At 50.2% G+C, this 17,555-nt stretch overlaps 2 pseudogenes; both read right to left on the bottom strand.

Moving 5' to 3' along the window:
• Window positions 1-11,634: 11,634 nt before the first annotated feature.
• Window positions 11,635-12,155, bottom strand: LOC146342881 (Ig heavy chain V region PJ14 pseudogene; annotated as a pseudogene).
• A 1,269-nt stretch (window positions 12,156-13,424) lies between these two features.
• LOC146342880 (Ig heavy chain V region PJ14 pseudogene) lies at window positions 13,425-13,915 on the bottom strand (annotated as a pseudogene).
• Window positions 13,916-17,555: the final 3,640 nt, after the last annotated feature.

The raw sequence follows: 17,555 nt of genomic DNA, 5'->3' as shown, positions 1-17,555 counted from the left end.
GTGGACAAAATTTGTGTAAGTCATGAAATTTGTGCCCTGCAATTTGTGCACTTGCTTACTTACTTACTTATTTATTTATAGCAGAGATAAATTTTCCAGATTGCGGGGAAAATCCCCGCAATTCAGTCCGCAAATTATCTTGTTCAGTGGGAGTCCTTCAAGCCCCACAGGGTCAGGTCCCACAGTGATGGGCATCCCTTCAGTGTCCATCACTGGACATTTTCCGTCACTTCCTTAATAGAAGTGAATATGCAGCCATCTCCACCTTGCCTGAGGACAGAAGGTTAGCTTAGGGGGTCCAGGCAGGTTGCCTGGAATATGGTAGGGATGGCGGAGAATTTCTCCCCGAAACTTCGGGGGGCCGAGCGCCAACGTGTTCGGCCGCCCGAACAAGTTTCGGGGAGAAATCCTCCAGCCCCCCCGCCCCCCCCCCGGGACGGGACTTACGTTCCCTGAATGTCCCTCCCGGCGGCGGGTCCGGCTGGCGGTTCGTCCGGTGTTCGAGCGGGGCGGGAGCGGCAGCCGGTCTTTCGCCCGGCTGCCGCCCCCGCCATTGCAATGAAAGAAAAAAAAAACAAACACGTCCCCTGATAGGCTACGTGACGATTCACGTAGCCTATCACGGCAAGATTTGCAAAGTCAGCCGTGATAGGCTACGTGAATCGTCACGTAGCCTATCACGGGTGACTTAAAAAAAAAAAAAAAAGCGCGTACGCGAATGGCGGCCCCCATAGGGAGCCGCCATTCGCGTTCCTCATTTAGTTGCTGTAGTCTACGTCAATGTTTACGTAGACTACGGTGAAAATAAGGGCAACGCTATTTGCGAAAAAGCTGCGAGAAAAGGTAAGCGACTTTCGTTCACCCCTAGAATATGGAGCTCCATCTCCCAATTGAGGGAAATGGACAGGGGGCTGCCTCTGCTACCCCATCCACACCACTGAGCTCTTCCCACCAGAGATGGCTGCCTCACTCTGCCTAAGAGTAGGGCTGGCCCTGTGTGTCACCAATCAACAGGAGCACATGAACAACAGCAAGACACCAAGCAACGACAAAGCAGTAATGCAGGGATGCAGGAGTGGGAGGAAAAGGCGAACTCAAGGAAACCTGTTAATTCGCTCTCAATGCAGGGGTGGAACCTATTCCAGTTCTACAGGTTCCCATCTTGTTTGGCCTAAGCCTAGGAAGGATTAGGGCCTAAATTATGTTGAGACAAGTGAAGAAGCTGTTCCCCCACCGCTGCCCTTTGAGTGAGGAGATTCTGTATTAAAAACATGTTGAGCCTCCCAGAATGCAATTCTTTGTTTCCACTTCGGCCTTTAATACCACCAGTAATATAGCCCTGTGAAATGAGTGCATGTGTGCTTGAGGAAAGACACAAGGAAAAATGGCTTCATTTCACGCAGTTGCCGACAAATCCATGAATGCCGAATACCTGTTTTTCAGGACCTGAAGTTTGTGTCCTGCTGAGGGGTGGACGAAAGTCACTTACCTGTCCTTGAAGGACGTTCGCGGTGGGGGGGAGGCGCTTCGCTGCTCCCCCTGCGAAGTTCAGGCCGGGGGGGGGAGGCTTCCCGCCTCGCCCCGGCCGAAATTCAGGCCGGGGGGGAGGCTTCCCGCCTCGCCCCGGCCGAAATTCAGGCCGGGGAGGAGGCTTCCCGCCTCGCGTGGCCGCGAACGCGAAAGTTAAAAAAAAAACAAAAACCGCCCCCTGATAGGCTACGTGATGATTCACGTAGCCTATCACGGCTAGATCTGCAAAGTCAGCCGTGATAGGCTACGTCAATTGTCACGTAGCCTATCACGGGTGACTTTAAAAAAAAAAAATAGCGCGTACGCTAATGGCGGCCCCCATAGGGAGCCGCCATTCGCGTTCCTTATTTAGTCGCTGTAGTCTACGTAAATGTTTACGTAGACTATGCCGAAAATAAGGGCAACGCAAATAGCGTTGCCCTTATTTTCGCCGTAGTCTACGTAAATCTTTACGTAGACTACAGCGACTAAATAAGGAACGCGAATGGCGGCTCCCTATGGGGGCCGCCATTAGCGTACGCGCTATTTTTTTTTTTAAAGTCACCCGTGATAGGCTACGTGACAATTGACGTATTATTTTCGCCGTAGTCTACGTAAATCTTTACGTAGACTACAGCGACTAAATAAGGAACGCGAATGGCGGCTCCCTATGGGGGCCGCCATTATCCGTACACACTTTTTTTTTTTTTTAAAGTCACCCGTGATAGGCTACGTGACGATTGACGTAGCCTATCATGGCTGACTTTGCAAATCTAGCCGTGATAGGCTATGTGAATCATCACGTAGCCTATCAGGGGGCGTTTTTGTTTTTTTTTCTTTTATTGTAATGGCGGCGGCGGCAGCCGGTCGAAAGACCAGCTGCCGCTCCCGCCCCGCTCGAAAACCCGCCGAACCGCCGGCCGGACCCGCCTCCAGGAGGAACATTCGGTGAAGGTAAGTCCCGTCCCGGGGGGGGTGCGGGGGGCGGGGGGGGTTCGGAGGATTTCTCCGCGAAACTTGTTCGGGGGGCCGAACACGTTGGCTCTCGGCCCCCCGAAGTTTTGGGGAGAAATTCTCCGCCAACCCTTGTCCTGCCTCTCAGACAGTTTTCCTCACTGGGTGCCTCTTGCAGACAGCAGTGCATGGCAGTGTCTTCCGGCTTCAGGCCCCTCGGTTCCAGGAACGCCTGGCCTTGTGAGGTGCCCCTTGTGATGATGATCCACTTTGGGAGAGCAATGTTATAGCCACTGCCTCCACTGTTCGAGAGAAGCCCAGCCCACTGCAGTCCCTCTCCTGGTGGATGGCGGACCCACTGCATGTGAATGCTTGTGAGAGGAAATCCAGGTATGGTACAGGTCAGCTGGAGAGTCTCTCCTGGCATGTTCATGCTGCCACCACCTCAGGTGAAGGAAAAATGGTTAAATCTCAGCTCCTGGCACTAACAATTTATGGGCACCGTTTACCATTTCAGAAGAAGGGTTTATTCATCGTGATGTCAGAGGAATCTGTTTGTTGGGTAGAACTCGGTGGCTTTTCACTAGCTCAGCCCCTGGACTCGTGATCACACATTCCTGAGCTTGCCTGAGTTATTGTACAACATGCCAGGCCAGCTCCTGTTTTCCACACACTCACACACGCACACACGCACACACACACACACACACACACACACAGGCAACTCCTGATTTGTGGAAAAATTTAGGTATACCTATTCACGGAAATCCCAATGTTGTGCCCCCAAATAGTGCAATTTGTGCAAAACTGTAGGTGTACATTGTCTAATTAGGTGATTTACCTGCAGTTTTGTGCAAATTGTGCTATTTATGGCCAGAATTTTGTGAAATCATGATTTCCGTCAAGAGCGATTTTGCTCAAATTGGGATGTGCACATATTAAGACAAGACTGGTGAAGTCCCTGTGGTTTGGGAAGTGACGTGCCTCCTGGCTTGCAAATGCGTGCTGAGTTTGGGGTGCTGCAGGGATCCATCAAGCCAAAAGTGAAAAGGATATTCCCATGACCACCATCCCTATTCTTTCAGTCCATTTATTTGTGTTCAGGCTGGAGAGAGAGAGAGAGAGAGAGAGAGAGCATATGCTTCGAGCAATGGAGGAAGGGAGATAGGGGTGGGTGGGGGGAGTGGAGGACCTAGGCTGAGTAAACAGGAAGCCGATGTAGACTGTAAAGTTCCTAAGGCTAGTTATTGCCATGCATTAACTAGCTAACTGCCAAACTGTCCCCTTCTGCTGACTTGCAGATGAGGTTACAATGTTCCAACAATTCTCTCGTGAATGAAAAGACACTCTTGAAAGGGCTGATTAATGCATGTTGCTGCCTAAGATGAAGGATGAGATGACTCCACTCCCATTCCACATACAGAAATTGAAAGGAGTGGCATTGGCAGCTGAATCTTACCTCAAAGGTGGAGAGGAGCGACCTCCACCTTGTTGAGGAGAACAGGATAGCTTAGGAGGTCCGGGCAGGTTACCTGGAATACGGAGCTCTGTCTCCCAATGGAGGAGAATGGCCAGTGGGTTGCCTCTTCTAGCCTGTCCACACCACTGAGCATCTCCCACCAAAGATGGCTCCCTCACTCTGCTTATTGGTGGGGCTGGCCCTGTCACTCAACAATCAGCAGGAGCACATGTGAACAACACTACGACACCAAACAAAAAGAAAGCTGCAATGCAATAAGAAGAGGGAGAGGCTAACATATTGGCACCATTTAATTCTGTCATAGCTCAGAGGAGGACCAGATGCTTCCCATGCAGATGGTCCAAAGTTCAATCCATTAAGATGGTAGGGATGGCAGAGAATTTATCCTCGAAACTTTGGGGGGCCGAGCGCCAACGTGTTTGGCCCCCCGAACAAGTTTCAGGGAGAAATCCTCCGCACCCCCCCCGCGCCCCGCAACCCCCCTGGGACGGGACGTACCTTCGCCGAATGTCCCTCCCGGAGGCGGGTCCGGACGGCGGTTCGGTGGGTGTTCGAGCAGGGCGGGAGCGGCAGCCAGTCTTTTGACCGGCTGCCGCCGCCGCCATTGCAATGAAAGAAAAAAAAACGCCCCCGTGATAGGCTACGTGATGATTCACATAGCCTATCAGGGCTAGATCTGCAAAGTCAGCAGTGATAGGCTACGTAAATCGTCACGTAGCCTATCACGGGTGACTTAAAAAAAAAAAAAAGCGTGTACGGATAATGGCGGCCCCCATAGGGAGCCGCCATTCCCGTTCCTTATTTGGTCGCTGTAGTCTACATAAAGATTTACGTAGACTATGGCGAAAATAAGGGCAACGCTATTTGCGTTGCCCTTATTTTCGCTGTAGTCTACGTAAACATTTTCGTAGACTACAGCGACTAAATAAGGAACGCGAATGGCGGCTCCCTATGGGGGCCGCCATTAGCGTACGCGCTTTTTTTTTTTTAAAGTCACCCGTGATAGGCTACGTGACGATTAACGTAGCCTATCCACCGCGAACAAGCTCTGATGACAGGTAAGTGACTTTCGTCCACCCCTAACCACAGTTCGAAAGCATCAATTCTTCGGCGCTCAGCCTTCCTTATAGTCCAGCTCTCACAGCCATACGTTACTACTGGGAAAACGATAGCTTGGATTAGATGGACCTTTGTCAGCAAGGTGATGTCTCTGCTTCTTACTATGCTGTCTAGGTTTGCCATAGCTTTCCTCCCAAGGAGCAAGCGTCTTTTAATTTCATGGCTACAGTCACCGTCTGCGGTGATCTTGGAGCCCAAGAAAGTAAAATCTGTCACTGCTTCCATTTCTTCCCCTTCTATATGCCAGGAAGTGATGGGGCCAGATGCCATGATCTTCGTTTTTTTAATGTTGAGTTTCAAACCAGCTTTTGCACTCTCCTCTTTCACCCTCAACAAGAGGCTCTTGAGATCCTCTTCTCTTTCTGCCATTAGGGTGGTATCGTCTGCATATCGGAGGTTGTTGATAATTCTCCCAGCAATCTTAATTCTGACCTCTGATTCATCCAACCCGGCATTTCTCATGATGTACTCTGCATATAAGTTAAATAAGCAGGGTGACAATATGCAGCCTTGTCATACTCCTTTCCCAATTTTGAACCAATCGGTTGTTCCATGTCTGGTTCTTACTGTTGCTTCTTGACCCTCGTACAGGTTTCTCAGGAGACAGGTAAGGTGGTCTGGTACTCCCATCACTTTCAGAATTTGCCACAGTTTGTTGTGATCCACACAATCAAAGGCTTTAGTGTAGTCAATGAAGCAGAAATAGACGTTTTTCTGGAATTCTCTTGCTTTCTCCATGATGCAGCGAATGTTGGCGATTTGATGTCTAGTTCCTCTGCCTCTTCGAAACCCAGCTTGTACTTCCAGTAGTTCTTGGTTCGCATACTGCTGAAGCCTAGCTTGTAGGATTTTGAGCATCACCTTGCTGGCATGTGAAATGAGCGCAATTGTGCGGTAGTTTGAACACTCTTTGGCGTTGCCCTTCTTTGGAATTGGAATGTAAACTGACCTTTTCCAGTCTTGCGGCCATTGTTGAGTGTTCCAAATTTGTTGGCATATTGAAAGCAGCACTTTAACAGCATCATCTTTTAGGATTTTTAATAGCTCATCTGGAAGACTGTCATCTCCGCTAGCTTTGTTGTTACTAATGCTTCCTAAGGCCCACTTGACTTCACTCTCTAAGATGTCTGGCTCACGTTCAGTGACCGCACTATCATGGCTATCAGGGACATTCAGATCTTTCCTGTATAGTTCTTCTGTGTATTCTTTCCACCTCTTCTTAATCTCATCTGCATCTGTTAGGTCCCTGCCTTCTTTGTCCTTTATCATGCCCGTCTTTGCACAAAACGTTCCCTTGAGATCTCCGGTTTTCTTGAAGAGATCTCTAATCTTTCCCATTCTGTTGTTTTCCTCGATTTCTTTGCATTGTTCATTTAAGAAGGCCTTCTTGTCTCTCCTTGCTATTCTCGGGAACTCTGCATTCAGTTGGATATATCTTCCCCTTTCTCCCTTGCTTCCCTTCTTTCCTCAGCCACTTAAAGCCTCATCAGACAGCCACTTGGCTTTCTTGCATTTCTTTTTCTTTGGGATGGATTTCGTTGCTGCCACCTGAACAGTGTAACGGACCTCCATCCATAGTTCCTCAGGCACTCTGTCTATCAGGTCTAATCCCTGAAATCTATTCCTCACCTCCACTGTATATTCATCAGGGATATGATTTAGGTCATACCTGAAAGGTTTAGTGGGTTTCCCTACGTTCTTCAATTTAAGCCGAAATTTTGCAAGAAGCAGCTCATGATCTGAGCCACAGTCAGCTCCAGGTCTTGTTTTTACTGACTGTATGGAGCTTCTCCATCTTTGGCTGCAAAGGACATAATCAATCTGATTTCGATATTGACCATCTGGTGATGTCCATGTGTAGAGTCGTCTCTTGTGCTGTTGGAAAAGAGTGTTTGCTATGATCAGCGTGTTCTCTTGGCAAAACTCTATTAGCTTTTGTCCTGCTTCATTTTGTACACCAAGGCCATGCCTGCCTGTTATCCCGGTGATTTCTTGACTTCCTACTTTAGCATTCCAATCCCCTATGATGAAGAGGACATCTTTTTTTGGTGTTAGCTCTAGAAGGTGTTGTAGGTCTTCATAGAACCGATCAACCTCAGCTTCTTCGGCATCAGTGGTTGGGGCATAGACTTGAATGACTGTGAGGTTGAATGGTTTGCCTTGTATTCGTACTGAGATCATTCTATCATTTTTAAGATTGTACCGCAGTACGGCTTTTCCCACCCTTTTATTGACTATGAGTGCTACTCCATTTCTTCTAAGGGATTCTTGCCCACAATAGTAGATATGATGGTCACCTGAATTAAATTCGCCCATTCCTGTCCATTTTAGTTCACTGATTCCCAAGATGTCGATGTTCAATCTTGCCATCTCATGTTTGACCACCTCCAGCTTACCTTGATTCATTGATCTGACATTCCAGGTTCCTAAACAATATTGTTCTTTACAGCATCGCATTTTCTTTTCACCACCAGACACATCCACAGCTGAGTGTCCTTTCGGCTTTGGCCCAGCCGCTTCACTCTTTCTGGCGCTACTTGGAAATACTCTCTGCTCTTCCCCAGTAGTATATTGGACACCTTCCGACCTGAGGGGCTCATCTTCCGGCATCATCTCTTTTAGCCTTGTGATACGTTCCATGGGGTTTTCTTGGCAAGAATACTGGAGTGGGTTGCCATTTCCTTCTCCAGTGGACCACATTTTGTCAGAACTCTCTGCCATGACCTGTCCGTCTTGGGTGGCCCTGCACGGCATAGATTATGGCTTCACTGAGTTACGCAAGCCCCTTCACCACAGCAAGGCAGTGATCCATGAAGGGGACCGCTGTCTGTAACTTCCCTTTAAAGGCCACCCTAGAACCATTTGCATAATGCCAGCAATGCTACGAATATAAGACAGAGTCTCAAACTGAACAAGTACAGGTGGTTTGAATGGAGAACAGCCATCCCACATGTCCAGCTTGTGCCCATAACATAATCACACTCAGTTTCCCAGCCCTCTAAATGGGAAGCCATTTTTTCTCATTAAATTTGGTTTACAATTGCTGAGGTATATGTGTGTCTTTGTGTTGTGCTGTTTGCTTAAGAGTGTCTGGAAATGGGTTTTATACTGTGTATAATGTGCTTCGAGGGTTTTTAACCTTTGTAACCCACCCAAAGAGAGAAACCTCCAGCGGCTGCCATGGAGCCACTCAATGCAAGAGAGCGGATCTGAACTGAAAATTACCTAGGCCTAGTGGGGTAATGCTGATGTAGTGTCAATGGTAAGCTGTAAGAGTGACAAAACAGAGGTCCCTCCTTGGACCTGTGGCATTCCATAAAATCCCATAAGGTCCCGATGGGGCATACATTGGGACAGACCTGTACCATGAAGTATATCAAGGCCCTCCCGGACAAGTCAGACATGGGAGTCCCGACCAACTCTGAATTTGTAAGGGCCCCCGAAGAAGGCTGTTAAGGCTGCTGCGTGGAACAGGGAAATGTCTTACTAGAAAGCGCAAATGGAGGGCCATACTCCCAGGAGCCCAAAAGAGGTATCCGGGGATAGAGGGTGGCTAAGATCTACTAATGTAGGCAACACTCGTGCCCAACCCTACATTGCATGACAAACCCTGAAATCTGACATGGGGTTAGTAACTCCCACCATTGTGGGACAGAAGGCTAAAACGGCCAGCTTGCGTCTTATGGTCCTGGCTGCTGGCCCCTTGTTCCTTAAAAGAGATGCAACATTGCGGCAAATGATCTACAGGTAAGGGCCATGAAGCCTGTAGCTGAAGTTTGCTCCTAAGGCGTGGAACACCCTACCTGCTCTGTCGTAGGTGGCTCCTGTACTGGGAGCTATGGAATGCAGGATGGCATGCTCAGCTTCAGTATGCCGGTCTCCCATAGTACTGTAAGGATGGGATCTGGAAACGGATGTGCCTGCGGGGCTAAGGCCCAGAACCTGTCGATCTGATTTCGTGACAAAGCATCGGCAATTGGGTTTGCCAAACCTGCACACAGTGGACCCAGAATCAGATGTTGTGACGCAGAAACTGGTGCGCGAATGCTCTGACAAACGACATGGCCCTCTGATTTCAGGAGGACAGGGAATGAATAGCATACACCGTGACCATGTTGTCGTACGGAAGAGGGGCTACTAACTTGTCTATGAGGTCGGCCGAAGTGTGCTCGGCTAGGTAAATAGGGAAGATTCCAGCAAGGTAAGGTTCTGACAAATTCCGGCCACACCAAGATCCATGGCGGAATCCTCTGACATCCCCATGCATTTCTCTGTTTCCAGTTCTACCAGACAAATTCTGGCAGCAGCCCAACTGTACAGGCCACTGCCAACAGCACGATTGGACCTAACATATGATTCCGAAACCCCAAGGGTACAGGAGGTACCCCAATGAATCTGCAGGTCATTTTTGAGGAGCAGCTCACGCCTCCAGAAGGAGATGCCATTAAAGCCCTGCTAAGTTGAAACCATACCCGCGGATCCATGTGCACAGCAGAAGTGACCCTGGTTCGATGGTGCAGCAGCCACAGTCCCTGCACTGCCCAAAAAGAGCTGGGGCAGGAAGGCACGGCCAAGGGCCACTATTTTTCAACATGAGAAATTGAAAATGCCCTACAACATCTTGCAGGGGACCCCAAGGGAGACCCTAGAAAGATGTACGACCGCTTGGAGCTGTGCCAAAGGACCAGAAATTTGTCCTGAGGGAGGCGAGAACATTGCCTAAGGCTATCTAACTCGATTTCCAGGAATGTTAACGTGGCAAAAGGTAAAAGGAAGTAAAAGGAAAGAGAAACAATGCTTGCATTAGGTCAGAACACTGACTACCCTCTGTCGACTCCATGTAGCACATGCCCATCAGGGACCCGTGGCTGGGATCCTGGACTGAGACAACCGCCTCATCGAAGAGGTGTATCACAACGAGCACAGAAAATCAGGGATCTTGGGGTTAACAGGCTGGCCCTGGGGAAGAGAGTTTATGAATCAGCCTAAACTCCCTAGAGGATTTCTTGGGCACCATTCTGAGAGGGGAAATCCCTAGATTAGGTGCCGGGGTGTGGAAGGGGGGGGGGCTATAACCCTACCTGCTAGTACTGCCTTGTCGATCTTCTCGCGAACCCGTTGACTCATGGTAAGGAGGGATTTTGCTTGCGATGTAAGGATGGCCTATGTTGACCTAGAAAAAAGAGGGGGGCCTAAAACCTAGCATGAAGTGGTGTCCCAAGTAGAACACATTTGCCCTGTCGGGGTAGTGCCTTAAACACCAGAGTAGCAGCACCATCCCAACCGGGCTGGGGCCCATAGAAGGCCCATACCCTTTCTTTTTCTGTCCCCTGGTCCCTTCTTAGTAGGCATGATGTGGATAAAGGGCAAGGTTGAGAGAAAGATACTGACCCAAAGCCATCCAGCGAGCCTTATAGCCAAGTGGAGACTAGATCCCGGACTCCCCATGGCCCAGTGCAATGCTCTAACCACTACACCACACATGTTTTACGGACGAGAAGGGCCCCGGCGGGGGGCAGGCCAGTGGCGAAGGCCTCAAATGCCCACAAGCCCAGTAAGGGCACTGGTCATAGCCTCCCTCCCTTACCACTCCACATCTTTGGGCTGATGGGCCTGCAGAGAACAGCCCTGGTGATAAGAGTGGGTGGGCGGGCGAGCCCCCTGAAGGCAGCAAAGGGTAGCCACTGCTGCAGGTGGTAGAAGTGGTCTCTTCACTGTGTCCACTGCAGCACGATGGCCGGCGACAGAGCGAGGGAGAGGAGGCGAGGGGCACGCACACCGCTGAATCGAGCGCCGCCGACAAGAAGCAGCCGCCGGCGGTAGGGACCAGGGCTGGCCACCGCTTCCTTCTCGGGACAGGGGCTGGAGGCGGCGTGCAGAGAAGAGGCGTCCATACACAAGGCGCCACAAGCGCAGGCTGCCACCGCCATCACCGGCAGGGAAAAGGATGAGCCAACTGCACTGGAGCCAGCTGCCGCCACGAGCGCAACTGCACGAAAGTGGTGGGAGCCACCGCTGGCAGGGGCCAGCCAAAGCCATCCACCGCTGCAGCGCAGGACAGAGGGCGCAGCTGCACAAAGGTACAGCAAATGTTGGCCGCCGCCAGCTGGGACCTGCAGGGCCGTGAGCCACGTCACCCATGGAAGGAGAGCTAGCGGAGGCATGGGAGAGAGGCGAGGGGTGCATGCACCGCCAAAGTGAGCGCTGGCAGCCCTGGTGGTGCAGCAAGTGCCGGTGGCCACAAGGACAGGGCAAGCCGGCCAAGCGCCGCATCCGATGCATCCCAAGGAGGCAGAGGCGCAGAGGAAAGTAGGAGAGGTGAGCACGTTCTCTCTGTCACTCAGCAGCCGTGTGAGCGAGAGAGCTGGGGATGGAGGGGCAGAGCTTAAGGCAACTCTGTCAGCCCCTCCTTGCGTGAGGGGGGCACAGGGGGTGCACCGATGACTGGCAGCCATGTCATCTCTCCCCACCCGCCCGCAAAGTCCCCCCCCCGTCAGCCAGACGAGCTTGTGCCAGGGTTGGGGCATTTTCAAACTGCTGCTGACAAACCCATGGATGACTCATGCCTCTTTTCAGGAAGTTAAGTTTTTGTCCTGCCTGTTCAAGACTTTCCTCACTGTGTCTCTCACACAGTAATACATGGCCGTGTCTTCCGACGCCAGGGCACTCAGTTGCAGGAACACCTGGCTTGTCGAGGTGTCTCTCATGATGGCGATCTGATTTTGGAGGGCACTGTTGTAGTAAGTGCTTCCATCGTACCAGATAGCTCCAGCCCACTCCAGTCCCTTTGCGGGAGGCTGACGGACCCAGTTCACTCCATCACTTGTGAGAGAAAATCCAGACACCTTGCAGGTCAGGCGGAGGGTCTCCCCTGGCCTCTTCACACCCCCACCAGGCTCTTTGAGGGTAATTTGGGATGAAATGTCTGCACAGACAAAAAAAGATGATTAAGGATGATAAAAATTGAAAGAAGAAGAAGAAACATGGGAAAAATACAGGGAACCATCATTGAAATGTGTACAGAAGGGAAATGGGAGTTTTTCTTACATGCAGGGAAGGTCAATAGGAAACTGATCACCAGCCTGAGGTCCATGCCTGATTGTTGCCACCAACTGCAAGGGCCTGACAGTGAGTGGAATTCTATGGAGGCTTTTGAATTATCCACCCCATCCTGTAACTTCCCTTTAAAGAAGGCCACACTAGAAACATTTGCATAATGCCAGACATGCTACGAATGTAGGACAGAGTCTCAAACTGCACAAGTACAGGTCAGAAAAGCAGTCCCACACACCCAGCTTGTGCCCATGACATAATCATGCTCAGGTTCCCTGCCCTCTAGAATGGGAAGTCTTTTTTTATTATTCTTGCTCAAAATTGCTGAGAGATATGTGTTTCTCTGTGTTGTGCTGTTCGCTTAAGATCCAATGGAAATGGTTTTTATACTGTATATATTGTATTTCATAAATGTAATAAAGGAATGAAATGAATTTAAATGAAGTATAATGCATGGACCGTGTGTGTTCCTGAATACAAGAATCTGCACTTTTGTTCAACTGGCATCTGGAATGGCCTTTTTACTGGTTGTGGCACAAGGTGTGGAATTCTGGGCAAGGAAAATGTATGATGGATCCGTCCTCTTGGCCCCTAAATCAGGGGTGGGCAACCTTTGGCCCCTGAGGGTGCCATGTGGCACTAGTGGAGGTTCAGGGGGTAAAATGCCAGTACGGGACATGATTGGATCAGGAGGGAGGCTGGTTATGTGCTTCTCCTCTCTCCCAACCCCCCTCTCTCTATCTCTCCCTCTCCCCTCCCCCGATTGGCCATGGGGAGCAGGGTGGGAGGTGCACAATGGGAGGTGCAGTTTGGTGCTTGGAACAGCTGAGAAGCATGTCGATAGGAGAGCTTCTCAGCTGTTCCATGTGCCAATTCAAGGGGCAGCTGTGAGAGGATGTGTGTGAAGGGACCACAGTGTGTGCCATCCTGCTGTTTGCCTCCCTGTGCTGCTCAGCTGGACGCCTTGGAAATGGAGTGCTCAACAGCTGTTCCAGTCCCCGATCTGCAGGGGATGGGGAGGCAATCAGCTGAGGAGCAAGGAGGAGGGGTCACACCGTATGCTCTGTGTTTCCCTGTGTTTGCCTGTGTGAGGGGGGAGGTGTCTGACCGTGTGGGTAGGTTGATGTCACAGTGAAAGAGGAGGAAAGTGAGGGTGTATTTCTGAATCAGTTTTTCCTATGCCCCCCAACCCTGCCATTTTCACTTCTTGAGTTTGCCTTTTCCATGCAGTAGGGGCTGCTGTTGGAGCAAAAAAATATAATCTCAGGGAGGTGTGTGTGTTCCCCCCCCCCATGGATCACTTATCCACTTACACTTTCCTCACTGTGTCCCTCGCACAGTAATACATGGCCGTGTCTTCCGATGCAAGGTCACTCAGTTGCAGAAACACCTGGCTTGTCGAGGTGTCTCTCGTGATGTCGATCCGATTTCGGAGGGCACTGTTGTAGTAAGTCCTTCCATCATACCTGATAGCTCCAGCCCACTCCAGTCCCTTTGCTGGAGGCTGACGGACCCAGTTCATATCGTAGCTTGTGAGTGAAAATCCTGACACCTTGCAGGTCAGTCGGAGGGTCTCCCCTGGCCTCTTCACACCCCCACCAGACTCTGTGAGGGTAATTTGGGAGGAAATGTCTGCACAGAAAGAAAAAGAGCATTAAGGAAGACAAAAATTTAAAAATGAAGAAGAAACATTGAGAAATTACAGGGAAATGTCATTGAAATGTGTACAGATGGGAAATCGGAGTTTTTCTTACATGCAGGGAAGGTCAGTAGGAAACTGATCACCAGCCTGAGGTCCATGCCTGATTGTTGCCACCAACTGCAAGGGCCTGACAGTGAGTGGAATTCTACAGAGGCTTTTGAATTATCCACCCCTGTCCTGTAACTTCCCTTTAAAGAATGCAACACTAGAAACATTTGCATAATGCCACACATGCTGCGAATATAGGACAGAGTCTCAAACTGCACAAGTACGGGTGAGAAAAGCAGTCCCACATGCCCAGCATTCCCACATGCCCAGTCCCAACAGGTTTATTATTCTTGTTTAAAATTGCAGAGATATATGTGTGTCTCTTTGTTGTGCTGTTTCCTTAAGATCCTATGGAAATGGTTTTTATACTGTATATATTGTATTTTGAGGTTTTTAAACTTTGTAGACAACCCAGACAGCTTTGGTTATTGTGCAGTGTGGAAATGTAATAAAGGACTGAAATGAATTCTGAAGAAGTATAATGCATGGAATGTGTGTGTGTGTTTGTGTGTATGAACAATGTCAATGGCTTTAGATTTTCAGGTAAACACTTGAAGAGGCCATAGATATTGCATTGTACCTAGGGATGGCGGATTATTTCTCCACGAATCTCAGAGAGACCGAAAGCCAACGCATTCGGCCCCCTGAAATTGGCAGTGAAATTCTCCGCCACCCCCCCGCCACCCCCCCGGGATGGGACTTACCTCCCTCGAATGTCCCTCTTGGCAGCGGGTCCTGGCGGCAGTTCGGTGGCGGTTCAGCGGGGGTGGGGGCAGCGGCCGGGCTTCCGACCGGCTGCCGCCTCCGCCATTACAAAGTGAATGTAACCCCCCCACACACACACACGTGATAGGCTACGTAACGATTTACATAGCCTATCACGGCTAGATTTCCAAAGTCAGCCATGATAGACGACGTAAATCGTTACATAGCCTATCACGGGTGATTTGCAAAAAAAAAAAGCGTGTACGCAAATGGCGGCGCCCACAGGCGCCGCCATTTGCGTTCCTTATTTGGTCCGGATAGTCTACATAAAGATTTACATAGACTATGGCGAAAATAAGGGCAACACTATTTGCGTTGGCATTCGGCCTCCCCGAGATTCGTGGAGAAATTCTCCGCCATCCCTAGCTGTGATAGGCTACGTAAATTGTTACGTAGCCTATCACGTGTGTGTGTTGTTGTTGTTTTACATTCACTTTTTTATTTCGCAGCCGGGGAGATGGGGCGCTTCTCCCTGGACTGAATTTTGTCCGGGCAAGGCGGGGCACCTCCACCCGGCCTGAATTTCGGCCGGGTGAAGCGGGGCACCTCCCCCCCGGCCTGAACTTCGGGGGAGAACCAAAGTACCTCCCCCCCACCGCGAAGCAAGCTGCGGGACCAGGTAAGTGACTTTCGTACATCCCTAATTGTACCCTTGCTAAGGATGGACGAAAGTCCCTTACCTGGTCCCGCAGCTGTTTTTGGTGTGGGGGTGAGGCGCTTCGGTTCTCCCCCCCAAAATTCTTGGTGGGGGGGAGCGCCTCTCTCCTGCCTGCCAAAATTCAGGCCAGGGGGGAGGCGCCCCACCCCTCCCCGCCAAAATTCTGGCCAGGGGGGAGCGCCTCGCCTCTCCGGCTGCGAAAGAATACAAAAATGTAAAAAAACAAAAAAAAGTGATAGGCTAAGTAACGATTTACGTAGCCTATCACGACTGACTTTGAAAATGTAGCGGTGATAGTCTACGTAAATCGTTACGTAGCCTATCAGGGTTTTGTTTTTGTTTTTTTACATTTTACTTGGAAATGGCGGCGGTGGCACCCGGTCGGAAGACCGGCCGCTGCAGCCGCCGCCACCGCCGCAACGCCGCCGCAACTCCGCCGGGACCCACCGACGCGAGGGACATTCGGCCACGGTAAGTCCCATCTTGGGGGGGGGGAGAATTTCCCCACCAATTTCAGGGGGCGAATGCGTTGGCATTCGGCCTCGCGGAGATTGATGGAGAAATTCTCCAACATCCCTAACCCTTGCACGAAACTATTGCTGAATAATACAAGAATCTGCACAATTGTTCAACTGGCATCTGGAAGGTGTGGAGTTCTGGGCAAGGAAAAAGTATGATGGATCTCCACAAAGTTCCATCGTCTTGGCCTCTAAATCAGGGGTGGGCAACATTCAGCCCCGGAGGGTGGCATCTGGCACTAGTGGAGGTTCAGGGGGTAAAATGTCAGCACAGGACATGATTGGATCAGGAGGGAGGCTGGTTATGTGCTCCTCCTCTCTCCCGCCCCTCTCTCTCTCCCTGATTGGCAATGGGGAGCAGGGTGGGAGGTGCACAATGGGGCAGGTGCGGTTTGGTGCTTGGAACACCTGAGAAGCATGTTGATAGGAGAGCTTCGCAACTGTTCCATGTGCGAATTCAAGGGGCAGCAGGGAGAGGATGTGTGTGAGGGGTCACAGTGTGTGCCATCCTGCTGTTTGCCTCCATGTTCTGCTCAGCTGGATCACCTTGGAAATGGAGTGCTCAATAGCTGTTCCGGGTCCCAATCTGCAGGGGTGGGTGGTGATCAGCCTAGGAGCAAGGAGGAGGGCATGTGGGTTACAAAGTATGCTATGTATTTCCCTGTGTTTGCCTGTGTGAGGGGGGAGGTGTCTGACTGTGTGGGTGGGTTGATGTCACAGAGGAAGAGGAGGAAAGTGAGGGTATTTCTGAATCAATTTTTCCTATTCCCCCCAACCCTGCCATTTTCACTTCTTGAATTTCTGTACTGTAGAGGCTGCTGTTGGAGCAAAAAAATGTAATCCCAGGGAGGTGTGTCCCCCCCGCCATGGATCTCTCCCCTGCTTTGTATTCATGATATTAAAGTCATTGCAGTTCCCTCTATTATTCAAAAGACTTGTTTGTGAAGCAGAGAAATCTGGCTTAAAGGAAGTCCTTTGATTTCATGTATGGCCCAGACCTCTATCTCCAAACCTTTGTTTTCCACTCATTATTTTAAAGTTACTTTGGGCACTTCAATTTGCCCTTTCTGCAGTGCCCAGCTCCTCTAGCAGACACATGTGGGTTCAGAGATGAGTGCATTTATATTATTTTCTGGATCAGGGATACAACCCCAACCTTTGTTTCACACTCATGATCTTTCAGTTACCTTGCCTCAGTTGGCCCGTTCTCTGTAATGAGTTCTTTTTGTGGAGAAGAACCTTTGACCCCACCTAACATTTGTTGCACTGCCTTCTAACCCGGGTGCCCAGATGGGCACCAGGCACCACTGCACGCTCTCATGTACACGTGCATGTGTGCGTGCGCTCACACACACACACACAGACACACTAACTGATGGGGATGGAGCCATGGACTCCCACAGGAATGAACCATTGCCACAATTTCCTTGAATGGCCTTCTTGTTCCACTGTGCAAAAGCTTACGTCAGATTAAGGGTTAACTAAGGTGCCTTTCTCCATTGAACATACAATTCCTAGACATCTGCTATCTGTGGTCAATTCAGTTTCCACTTCTGTTTTCTTCCACCACTTGTGGTTCCTTCTGCTTTCAGTTTCTGAGCATTTTTTACTTCATCCCTACACAGTGGAACATGATTGCCACCTTCAGGATTTATCCCCCTATGCTCAAACAACAGAAGGCCTTACTCTTATGAACATTTTTTAAATTACCCAAGACTGGCTTCACATGACTGTGTCTCTGACTTGCAC

Source organism: Heloderma suspectum, chromosome 6, assembly GCF_057233095.1.
Source record: "Heloderma suspectum isolate Gila_16-S chromosome 6, 16-S_ref, whole genome shotgun sequence".
NCBI lineage: Eukaryota > Metazoa > Chordata > Lepidosauria > Squamata > Helodermatidae > Heloderma > Heloderma suspectum.
This window is presented reverse-complemented; position numbering and strand designations above follow the sequence as displayed.